Source organism: Aptenodytes patagonicus, chromosome 5, assembly GCF_965638725.1.
Source record: "Aptenodytes patagonicus chromosome 5, bAptPat1.pri.cur, whole genome shotgun sequence".
Lineage (NCBI taxonomy): Eukaryota > Metazoa > Chordata > Aves > Sphenisciformes > Spheniscidae > Aptenodytes > Aptenodytes patagonicus.
In genome coordinates, this window is record NC_134953.1 from 34,305,405 (window position 1) to 34,315,884 (window position 10,480).

A 10,480-nucleotide genomic window follows, 5' to 3' on the forward strand; every position below is an offset into this window, starting at 1 on the left:
AGGCGCTTGCTCCCATATTAGACTGCAGGAGACTGTCAGTATTTCAGCTGTGCTGCTCAGAGGACGCCACCACCTTTCTTCTCCTCACAAATCCATGCAGTCCGGCCAAAGCTAACTGCAGCCATTAGGCTGTTCCTCTGTAATTAACTTATCGTAGCATAATTGCTAGGCATCATCTTAATCAGTAGTTTCACTCCAGGTTTTGTCGAAGGTAGAAATTAACTGCTAGTAGAAGTGGATTCCTTGTAGCCAATGCTTGCCTCTGGAGTCACATTGCACAAGCTGACGGATGTGTTACCATCAAGAGATGTTTCCATGGCACCTAACACACACAATGGCACGCCTTCCTGAAGCATGCTGATTGTGTGCCTTATATTTACTTTTGAGTGGGTTTTTTCAATGCAGGTTTCCAGATATTCAGACTACCCGCTGTCCATTCTGCCTGCTAGCAGCAGTAAGTAAAACATTTTGAGATGGTCCACAGTGTATACATATTATAGATACACATTTATATAACACCTGCACAATCATTTTGGTAAACATACAAGCAAGGACCCATCCAGCCTTTGAAATATGGAAGATGTAGATGCTGTTAAGCCCAACATCTTCTATTACAATTCTTTCAGATACAAAACCTCTCCTAGGAAATAAGCCACAATGAAGCAAGTAATGTTGCAGTTAAATCTAATCAGGAGAGATTCTTAATACAAATTTGGTAGGTACATACAAAACAAAAACAAAACACACAAGGCAAAAAAAAAATACAGGCAGTGAGTCAGACCCCCTTGGTGAAGTACCAGAAAAGCAAGAGTTACTTTGTCAACACACTGGACTGCTGGTTCAGCACAGATGGCAGAGGCGATTCCCTCTTCCTTAGTAGAGAGAATACCACTTAAAAATAGTGCAGATTTTTAGCCCACTTACCTCTCCACAAGATCCTGTGATGAGGTCTGGAAATGCTATGGTTTAAGGCTTTCTTGCTCTGCAATTTGAGGCTTACCTGGCATGAGAAGAGACCTCACAGAGGTGATGGCCTTACCTTCACATTAGGGCATGCCAACCCCCACCACCCCAGTGCAGCCAGGACATGGCAAAATCCCTAGAGAGTAGGGTTCATGTCTGGACAAAAATTCCTCACTGCCACCTCCGCTTGCTCCACATCTCGGCTTTTCAGCCCTCAGAAAATTACACATTTACCTTGCTGTGCACCAGAAGAGGCTGGCTGACTTAGCCGGCCCAAGTGGCATTTAATCCCTTTCTCCACAGTGCATGGGCCATTCCTGCAGCATGGCTGGCTCTCCCCAAGCCTATTTTGGCCGGTGGCATGCAAAGCTCAGCCCTCTCCTCAACACCACCGCTCCCTACGGCCCCCCCGCCTGCTCTGCTCATGGGCTGAACTGGGGGCAGGTGCCACCTTGCCCAGCAGCCCAGCCTCCCCCAAGACAGCAAGAGAGGGGACACCCCCCCACCCCATGGCTATCTGCTGGTGCCTGCCCAGCAGCCCTCCCCACCACCTCAGGCAGGGGCAGCCTGGCCTTGACACTGCAGATGGAACACATCTGCACCTGGACCCATCACCACAGCTGTGGCTGCTTGAGGGGCCCTGTCCCCTCCAGCACTGCCACCCTACTACATTACCCAATTCACAGCAAAGCCTGTTCAAAGCTGTTGGGCCCACAGGCAGTGCCGAGGCCTATGGTGCTGTCCCCCCAACACTGCTCCATATAAAAGTGACTGCTAAAAAAGGGAAGAAAATGTGTTGGTCCTCCCACACCCCATGGTGTGACTGCCCTTCTCTTGTCACAAGCAGCATGTTGTCCAGCGCTCATATCTGAGAGGACACAGGGGACATTTTGGTGTGCAACATCCCCTCCCTGCTGCATGCAAATCCTCTGCACCATCACTGCCCTCCAGCCACCATAAACAGTGCTTTCCCACCCTCCATGCCCTTGCATACTTTAATGCTGTGTTTGCAAGGCAGCTGGAACAGGAGCAGCTCCCCCACCGGGTCCCTTGGGGACAGACAAAAGTACAAGGGACTCAGAGCCACCAGTGCCCCAGCTAACCGTGCACATGGGCTGGCAGCAATTTGCTCGCTGCAGAGAAACATCTCACAAAAGGCCTGTGCAAAAAAAAAAAAAAAAAAATTAAAAAATCGTCAACTCTCTAACTCTGCTCCCCACCTCACAGCACATTTCCACCCTCCGTCTTACTAGATGTCATAGGAATCATCCTGCTGACACGTCATTCTCCCCTGCTTCAGCTGAACATGTAAACTCTAGGCAAATACCTTTTAAAGCAACAAATTCCTGGCCTGAGCAGCAAGCACAATTTTTTTCTATTGGATCATCACAGGGCAAACAAGGCAGCAGCGACGACAATCAGCTGCTTGGTCTCTACTGCTCCTCTAACTGCAATTATTGAAGAATTTGTTTTCAAGACCTGCCCATTGGGTCAAAAAGTGAAATTCAGTGAGGCTTATGGAAAATGAAGACATTTCAGTTTCCCAGAAAGCCTGCAACAGCTAGAGGGCACACAAGGCTTGCCGGAGAGGTGGTCTTGCAAACCTCACTTCAGACACAGCAAGGAGACCCAAGCCCTGGACAGGATTTTCCTTTTGTGCTAAGTAACACAGTTCAGAGGGGTATTTCTCCTCACGTTGCTGTTGTACAAAGAGCAGAAAGCTGCAAGCAGCACAAATAAAACATATAACTGCTCATACTGTGTAGCTGCAATTCAAACTTTTCCTTCACAACCTCTGGATCAAAGGATATAGCAGGACTTCAGCTATATGAATAGGATGTGTGGTACTTTGAGCAGCCACCCTGACTTCAAGGGCCGTGTCTAAATTAAACCAAAAACTTTTGGTCTCCCAACTCCCTGCCACCCAGAGGAAGTCTTGTGAGGAAAGGCAGTGCCCTGGCCTGGGCTGTGTGAGGGGCTGGGGGACCGTCGGGGGGTTGCTTTTGTATTCTCTTCACTGGGCATGGCCTCCAGCTACTGAAAGGGCTGCTTTTGAGGCTTGCCGATGTCTCAGAAAAATAAGAGAATAAACATGAAAGGAAAACAGAAAAGTTTAGTTTTCTTCCTTAGAAAACAAGGTTTTTTACAGAAGCATTAGGAACAACAGGATCTCTGTGAGAGAGGGCAGAGGTAAATCCACTGTCGGCAGCAGTAAAAAAGAATAGCAGCAATAATTAACCAAGGCTTTACGGTTCATTTCAGAGTTTTCCTTCAAAACTGCAAGCAGCCTGTTCTGCTAACCTAGTGATCTGTGTCTCAGCTTCAGGAGCTTCTAAGCGTCCAGCCAAATAGGAAAGAAAGCCCTTCTTGGTGGGCAAGAGCCGAGCAGCCGGAGCGTGTGCCCCGTGGGGAGGCCGTGGTGGGGATGTGGGTGGACAGTCCTGCCGTGGCACTTTCCCTGCCGTGGCCCAGATCCAGCTGGAGAGGCTGCAGTAGCTCTGGATTAGCAGTAAACACTGGGGAAAGCAGCCCCGCTGATCCCAGCTGAAGAGTAGCTTGCAAACTGCAGGCTTGGAGCGCTGGATGCTCAGGATCAGAGTAGAACCGTGGGGTTCATAAATAAACGTGTAAAGCTTGACCTGAAGCAAAGAAATTCAATCCGATTGGAACTGCTAGCCAGCCCCTCCATGATACGATCCTCATTATCCAGTGACAACTTCAAAAGCAACTTTTCAAGGATAAGTTGTTGCAGGCATACAACACTGATTAAAAAATCAATATTGTATGTTTTTTCATTTAAAGCATTGTCCACCCATAAATGCTATGTTTCAGTCACATTGCTTGTCTTCTGGTATCTGATGTTATCCTAAAACAGAATTTGTGATGCCTTGATTCTAATTGTGTTGATGCCTTGATGTATTTAGAGTGTTTAGGTCTTTTTTCCTTGTTTTTTCAAGTGGGTAACTGCAGAGAAGAAAAACCCTTCCAGTGTGTCAGAAGGTCAGAGAACACCATAAATACAAATTAATCAGCTCATGAAAACATCACTAAATTTGTCCTATCTGTAGTAAACTCTCCAGACCCTCTGCGACTGGTCTGCTGGAGTTGCTAAATTATGCTGTTAATAGAGGAAGATTATGAACTGCGTTGTATCCAGAACACTGGACATAAGTTCATGTAAGCAACCTCTACATCATTTCAGCTGCTTTAAAAACCTTTTCTTCCCATATAGCAAAATAAATTCCAGCCCGGTGGAGGAGGCGGCCACGGGGTAACATCCCACAGGACCTCACAGCTAATGGTGTTGCTTTTTGCAGCTTGCTAACAGGCAAATCAGCACATGCACCCTGGCCAGCCGGTCAGCACCCCCCAGCTGCAAGACCCACAGTGTAGTATGCCATCTCTTGCCCACCCCAGTGTTGGGGCCTGGGGACAGCATGGAATAAAAAGGGCCAGATAGACCCTGTGAGAGCTGAGGGAGGTGGAGAAGGCACTGTGAGACGAGAGAGCGTAAGAAGCTGATGTTGCAGCATGGGATACAGGACTCCAACACACTGTTCAGAACTGTTTTGAAAAGCACTGTTTTGGGTGGGGAGCTCAGAGAAAAGTCACTGGCATAAGTAGGAACAATGTTGCTCTGACTTTGCAATTTCTATGACTTTTTAAAAATAGGATAAAACACCATGACAAGCCCATGAACCCATGCCAAGTGAGTGTGTGCTGACCTCTTACACCTCAGAGCTGACAGCTTCAGCAAGTAAGACTGGAGACACTAAAAAGCTCTAGTGATTTGTCTGAAGAGAAGGAAAACAGAAAAATTATATTGTCTACTCCTTGGCTCAAAATGCTCAAAACTGTCCTATTCAGGAATGTATTTTTTCCTTTCTCTATGTAATCTTTTGGGAACAGCATGATCATTTGCTAAATGCACTATGATGCAATGGTTGCACCATCTCAGCCTTGACAACCCTTGTGCGCTTACCCCATAAAAGCATCCCTGAATTACCACAAAAAACAGTCAGGGCCAGATACATGCGGATGAGTTTCCATCAGACGAACCTGTCTTACTGGCTTTTGAAGCAGGTTTTCACTGCCACCCTAGACACACAGCATTTCTATATTTTATTCCAATTCATCATAAGCTACTTTAAACTGAAAAATGAGTAAGTTCTGAAAAATTGCACATTTTAAAGTATATGGAGCTGGTAGAGAAATTATAGTGAGTCTCAAACAAAAGGAAAAAATGGAAATATGAGCTACAACCAAGACAGACGTAGACACGGGAAAAAAATGCATCTAGTATTAGGTAATCCTTGACAAGAAATGAGGCATGAAAAAATGGTATTTCTGTTTTAATCGCTACTGTATCAATATGCATTTTCCACATCTTAGCTGCTAAAAGCTGTAGTACAGACTTACAGGATGGTTGCCACATACCCCTCATCACAATATTTTGACTGCCAACTACGTCTACTCACCAAGCTAAATTATCAGAAAGGAAGAATTGCTGTCCTGACAAGAAAGCAGCTCTCCCCTGCTGCTACCTGCATTGCTTTTCACTGTGCTTATGGAGAGGGTACACAGGCCACAGTCCCTCCTGCCAGGCAAACTCTGGTCAGCTGCCAGCAGTGCCCCCTCGAACTTTGTTTTATTTCTGCTCACAGCTGATCGGGTGGTCTCCTTGGGATGTGGATGCCCAGGGGCAAGGACAGGTACGTCTCCACGGCCAGCGCCAGGCAGGTGCAAGGGAACTGTCCCCTTCTCCATCAGCCAGCCACACATTAGTCCGGTGCTGTGCCTGAGCAAATATCTCCTGAGTCACGGCAAGGCTCTTTGTTACTGTAGATGCAGCACTACATTAACCCACCTGGCAAGCTTGGGGTTGCTTCCCTCTATCTGCACCCATCTCTGGCAAGGGATGTGTCGGTGTCCTGCGGTGGCTCAGCAGAGCCTATTTCCAGGCAGCTGAATTACAGGCATGTGGAGAACTGCCCAGCGAAACCGTGGGAGGCACATGTTCGGACTGCTTGTTTGCCTTTCCCCCCCCCGCCCCCAGCCTATTAAACTCTCTAGCATCATTTTTCTTTTAAAGGCTTTAGAAAAGCATGCAGAAAACTGCATGCTTCCTTGGCAGTTTTGCAGAACTGAAAGTAACCGGCAAGTGACAGGTCAATAACTGTCAATACTCTTCTCCTCTTGGAGGGAAATGTCATGAAGGTTGAATTGGAGCCTGCCTCTCTCCACTTCCTGTTTTGAATTTAATTTTCTTCCTCTAATCTCCACCTGGCACCTAAACCTCTTAATTTTCTTGATGCTGTTCCAGGGAAAACAAGTCAGCATTCAAAATTCAGTATTGCTTCACTATCTAAAGGCACTATCTTGCTGTTGCAGCTAAAGAGCAGAACATCAACAAAAATAGCTGTGGGCTGAAAACTGTTGTAATGAAGCAAGTAAAGCTCTTTTTCAGGCCTTACAAATTATTTAAAACCTATTTCAGTCTATATGATGAAGTTCAAACACACATGAATAAGGCTGATAACTGAATTCTCTATTCAGGCAATTAATTGAGTGAAAGCAAATCCCAAACTTTGACACAGAGGGCAAATCTGAGAGGAAAAATACATCCAAAGTAGCTGGAGGTATAGCTGTATGCAGTAAAGGCTCTGTCTGGTAAAAACTAAGCACAGGTGCAAGGGCTATTCTGCAACTAGACATTCTGACCACTTCTCCTTATTTGAGTTCATATGCCAGCGTATACAGTGTATATTGCTTACTGGAAAAAACACAGAAAGAAATACATCATGGGAAGAAAAACTATCCTCCCTCCCCAGAGTCTTATCATCCCTGCCAGAAAGGCAAATAGTCAATCTGCTTCTTCGTGCAGTTTGCACAAAAAAGGAAGTCATGGGAATAGCAGTTTGGGCTGACAACTTGTAAGAGAAGAGAATTTATTCTTCTTTCCATGCAGATTTCCTTGCCATTTGCTGGTGGTTGCTCCATCTCACTTTCTTCAGTCTGAAGGACGAAGAAAATCCTCTGTTCACATCTCTTAAGCAGCAGCATCTCCCCTTCAAAGTGGGTTACAGCACTAGAGCTTAGTATTTCTAACACTGCAATTGCACTGGAGTGCAGACTGACTCAAAAAATATTTGGCCTCTGCTGCAGGTATTTTCATACACGGTTAAGGGCACCTGGATTTTCTGCTAAGGTGCTACAGCAATAGTTAAGCAACACGACTCAGCTGATTGACTGGTGTTTACTGAACATGCATTTAAATGTAATCAGGAGATAATAACTAAGGAGAATTTTCTTTCAGTTTGGCTGATCCCAGGTTTATTTCTCCAAGAAACAGGAAGCTGAAAAGCAAAACACAAAGCAACACAAAATTTTTTGTAATCGTGGTTTGTTTCCTATCTGCTAATTTTCATAGGGAATTTGAATTGTTGGCCTAGTTTTAGCAAAAGCTACAAGTACCAGGCCAGTTTCTGCAGCCCCAGTCATCCTCCCAGGAAGACAGATCTCCCACGAGGCTCCATCCACAAGGTGGTCACCAGTTTCTGACAGCTTCCCACAGCTGACAGGAAACTTAGCTTCCAGTTTCAGTTCTAGACAGCTTATGGCCTAGGAATGTCTAGCTGAAGCAATTATCTCTGGCACCATGCACTGCCATTTTGCACAAATAATACAGTTCCAACACAATATTACCTCTTTGAAGAAATGTCTGAAGAGCTGTAAAGAAATAAAATATGGTTAGTCCTTGTCTCCTCTCTACCTCTAGCTTGCACAGCACCTGAGGTGGAGATAAAAAAAAAGAAAAAGGAGGAATATGGTAAGTGGAGGCTTCAGCATCCTCTTGCACCATGGACACTGCCCTAACCCATGTAAAAGTCAGGCAGAGGCAGGTTTTTATTGGTATTTCTCCAATGGCGTAGAATTTCAATACCTTTGGTCCTTACTGATTCAACATTGTTTCAAATTAATTGCTCCTGTCTATTATGTTCAATTAACTCTGCCTTCTGCAGTCTTGTGATACTACTTCTTGAGCAAAATTAGATAAAACTCAAAAAAGGTGGAAGACCCTCAAAAGGGAGATCTTCCCTCCAGAGAAACTGAGGTGGCAGCAGCAGCTCCACCACCAAGCTTTCCAGTTCCAGGTGAGATGATGAAACCCTGTTTTCAGTAATTCAGTCTGCCATATGCAAATTCAAGTCTCCTATTTCTGAAGCAACAGGTACATGGTGTGCTCAGTGGGAATTCCCTCTTCCCCACCTCTCTTTGCCAGGAATCTTTTTGGTAGCCAAAATGGTCATCCACACACCCAAAACAGTGCCTACTTAATTGCTACCTGTAATTGATGTGCCTGGGGAGATACCAGATTGTCAAGCCTAGTCTCATAAACGTAATTTTTTGTCCCTTATTCCCTGACAGCACCTCCACATAACCCTGTTTTATTTGAAGCAAATATTAATTGAAGCATTTTTATGAACCCTTGGATAACCTCATACAGAGTATTTATTGTAATTCAAGACATGCCAGATTATTTCAGTTATCCTGATTTGCAAAGATGGTCCCCTAAGTAATGCAAAGCAGGGAGACAGCCACTCTAACCCAGGGACATTTTAATTAAACAGCAAAGTAATTTGACTCCAACAGAAGACAGCATGACCTAATACAACTTGATATGCATGTCATATATCAAATTTTAAAGTTGTAACCACAGAAAACCCACACAATTTAGATATGATCTGTAAACATAGAGTTGGTCAGAGCGCTGGCCATTTACAAAACAGGGGGGTAGGTATTCGTCTTGTTACTCAGCAACATCTCCTAGTCCTTGCTGTTAATCACTGAAAACATGTTTACTTTTCAACATGAGCTGTGACACCAGGAAAGGAAGAAAGGAAGTTTAGTTGGATGATTTTCAGCCTGCAATGAGAGAAACGGGGGGGGGGGGGGGAACAACATTAATTTGAACTAAAAGAAAATGTTTTTTTGCAAGTTTAACTATGACCAAGTAAGATTAAGCTTGGAGCCAAAGGCAGCTGGGAACACCATTTGTTGCAGTCTCACCGCACAGGGGCACGACCGCAAGGGCAGCTTACAAAGGAATTGCTCCAAGCTCCTTCCCACCCATGCGCTGCGGCGCACCATGGCGTGTTGTGCTAGCAGTTACATGTGAGCCCGCACTGTAAAAAACACAAGCTGACCTCAGTTACAAAAAAAGCATTTCCAGGGGTTCCCTGAGTGGGTTTACAACACAGCACCCACAATGATGCGCTGTTGGATGCCTTAAGCAAGCACGTCCACTAGCAGAAAACACAACTTGAAACTATGGCCTGGAAAACTCACTGGACTTAATCCCTCTGCAGCAGCACTGGGGCTAAGCGAGGAACGGGTGCAGGGACGCTCCCTTGAAGACTCCTGAGGTACATATTCGATGACTGAACATTGCACAATACTCCTTGTTGCACGTGAAGTGAGGAGACTGGAGGTACCCGAGTGTTAAATCTCACACTCCAGGCATGCGATTCTCCTACCTTTCACCTTACGCTAGCTCACAAAACTGCAGCACACACAGCACTAAAGCTGCACTTGACACAGGAGATGCAAAGAGAAGAAAGCACAGCAGTGAAACCCCGGAGCCAAAAGATTTGTCCTGTCTTCACTCTTCCTTATCACACGTGCACATGACTCCCATTGTTCATTAAATTAAGTCTTGAGCATCTGCAGGCAGAGAAGTTGACAGATCTGCATTCATACCAGTCATATTTTATTCTCTTTCTATAGCTCTGGCCAAGAATTTCAGCAAGTTGCTCATTTCAGACATCTTGGCCTTTAGGTTCTGGCAACATGAAATTATTTTAGGGCTAATAAAGTCAATCACAATAATTAGTGATTATTTAACACTAATGAGAAAAACCCAAGCAAGCAAATACTCCACACATCAAACAAAGATAGCTAAAGCTAACCGACAGTGTTGCAAAAAACTATGGACACACTAAAGAAAAATAACACAAGAAGCTATTGCAGAAAATGTGAGGCCTTACAATGAGGTCATAGAAGAAAGGAGTCAAGCCTTCCCCACAGAGCCATGAAAGTGACAACAAACCAGAAACAGACCAGCTATTTAGAGAAATTTGAAATCACTGTCATGGCAGCAAGGTTAAACTAGATGATCTTTAAAGGTCCCTTCCAACTCAAATCATTCTATGATTTAGTTCCTGCAACAAAATCATTACATGATATGCCACGGTACAAGATGAGCATGTGTGTATCGGCTTCTGAGAACTGCTTCAATTGTTTAAAAGCCATCATTTAAAAGCACAAATATCTTTCTTCAAAAAACAAAAAAAATAAAAAGCAAAATTGGATTTTGGTAAACAGAGCATACTGACATCTCTAAAGACTATTTCTTGTAAGAAGACTGACAAGTCTTTAACTTGGCTCTTCAGCACAATTGAGTCTACAGCAAAACATCACTGAAATAGGTCCTCTGAATCTGAGGAATTCTACTTCA